This window comes from Arachis ipaensis, chromosome B7 (genome assembly GCF_059453495.1).
Source record: "Arachis ipaensis isolate K30076 ecotype BB chromosome B7, ASM5945349v1, whole genome shotgun sequence".
Lineage (NCBI taxonomy): Eukaryota > Viridiplantae > Streptophyta > Magnoliopsida > Fabales > Fabaceae > Arachis > Arachis ipaensis.
Window position 1 is genome coordinate 54,940,001 of NC_142442.1, and position 2,500 is coordinate 54,942,500.

The following is a 2,500-nucleotide window of genomic DNA, read 5'->3' on the forward strand; positions in this document are numbered from 1 at the left end:
TGCAACGTTGGCTGGGAGCGTTGCAACGGAGGCAGGGCGCGTTGCAACGTTGGCTGGGGGCGTTGCAACGGATGCTGGGGACGGTGCAACGTTGGCTGGGCGCGTTGCAACGGAGGCAGGGTGCGTTGCAACGGATGCTGGGTTAGGTGCATCGTTGGCTGGTTTCGTTGCAACGGAGGCACCCGCCGTTGCAACGATGGCTCGGAGCGTTGCAACGGAGAAGCCAAATTTTCATATCTCATAATTGGCTCGTGCATTTTTTCTAAAATTTTGAGGGAACCTTGGTAATATTATGTGAAGGCTGCACAAAAAAATCCAGGTCAAAAATCGCACGTTTGCTCCGTTTTTCATTTTTTTTGAATTTCCGGCTTTCCGGGCGGTAAAAAAATCGGCAAAAAAAATCGGCACGGTGTAAATTCACCAAATTTGGGGGATGGAAAGATCTTATTTTTCTAGAGGTTGTTGCAAAAAACGGCGTCAAAATTCGACCTCTAGAGCACTTTCCTTGAGTATGTCTCCTCACGGAAAAGGACGTCTACCCGTGGCACTTTGGTAATGGCTCGGCAGCCTATTATAGGGGGGAGGGGTGTCGTGATGCTGAAACTCGAGTTGCCCAAAGGCTTGCTGGGCGCAATGCCAGCAAGATGCACGTTGCCTTGCCATCCCCTAGGCACACTAGCAAGCACGTTGTGGTTGTGGTGTGCCGCCGGGCTCCCCCGCCCCCCACGGAGGCACCCGCCGTTGCAACGATGGCTCGGAGCGTTGCAACGGAGGAGCCAAATTTTCATATCTCAGAATTGGCTCGTGCATTTTTCGTGAAATTTTGAGGGAACCTTGGTAATATTATGTGAAGGCTGCACAAAAAAATCCAGGTCAAAAATCGCATGTTTGCTCCGTTTTTCATTTTTTTTGAATTTCCGGCATTCCGGGCGGTAAAAAAATCGTCAAAAAAAATCGGCACGGTGTAAATTCACCAAATTTGGAGGATGGAAAGATCTTATTTTTCTAGAGGTTGTTGCAAAAAACGGCGTCAAAATTCGACCTCTAGAGCACTTTCCTTTAGTATGTCTCCTCACGGAAAAGGACGTCTACCCGTGGCACTTTGGTAATGGCTCGGCAGCCTATTATAGGGGGGAGGGGTGTCGTGATGCTGAAACTCGAGTTGCCCAAAGGCTTGCTGGGCGCAATGCCAGCAAGATGCACGTTGCCTTGCCATCCCCTAGGCACACTAGCAAGCACGTTGTGGTTGTGGTGTGCCGCCGGGCTCCCCCGCCCCCCACGGAGGCACCCGCCGTTGCAACGATGGCTCGGAGCGTTGCAACGGAGGAGCCAAATTTTCATATCTCAGAATTGGCTCGTGCATTTTTCGTGAAATTTTGAGGGAACCTTGGTAATATTATGTGAAGGCTGCACAAAAAAATCCAGGTCAAAAATCGCATGTTTGCTCCGTTTTTCATTTTTTTTGAATTTCCGGCATTCCGGGCGGTAAAAAAATCGTCAAAAAAAATCGGCACGGTGTAAATTCACCAAATTTGGAGGATGGAAAGATCTTATTTTTCTAGAGGTTGTTGCAAAAAACGGCGTCAAAATTCGACCTCTAGAGCACTTTCCTTGAGTATGTCTCCTCACGGAAAAGGACGTCTACCCGTGGCACTTTGGTAATGGCTCGGCAGCCTATTATAGGGGGGAGGGGTGTCGTGATGCTGAAACTCGAGTTGCCCAAAGGCTTGCTGGGCGCAATGCCAGCAAGATGCACGTTGCCTTGCCATCCCCTAGGCACACTAGCAAGCACGTTGTGGTTGTGGTGTGCCGCCGGGCTCCCCCGCCCCCCACGGAGGCACCCGCCGTTGCAACGATGGCTCGGAGCGTTGCAACGGAGGAGCCAAATTTTCATATCTCAGAATTGGCTCGTGCATTTTTCGTGAAATTTTGAGGGAACCTTGGTAATATTATGTGAAGGCTGCACAAAAAAATCCAGGTCAAAAATCGCATGTATGCTCCGTTTTTCATTTTTTTTGAATTTCCGGCATTCCGGGCGGTAAAAAAATCGTCAAAAAAAATCGGCACGGTGTAAATTCACCAAATTTGGAGGATGGAAAGATCTTATTTTTCTAGAGGTTGTTGCAAAAAACGGCGTCAAAATTCGACCTCTAGAGCACTTTCCTTTAGTATGTCTCCTCACGGAAAAGGACGTCTACCCGTGGCACTTTGGTAATGGCTCGGCAGCCTATTATAGGGGGGAGGGGTGTCGTGATGCTGAAACTCGAGTTGCCCAAAGGCTTGCTGGGCGCAATGCCAGCAAGATGCACGTTGCCTTGCCATCCCCTAGGCACACTAGCAAGCACGTTGTGGTTGTGGTGTGCCGCCGGGCTCCCCCGCCCCCCACGGAGGCACCCGCCGTTGCAACGATGGCTCGGAGCGTTGCAACGGAGGAGCCAAATTTTCATATCTCAGAATTGGCTCGTGCATTTTTCGTGAAATTTTGAGGGAACCTTGGTAA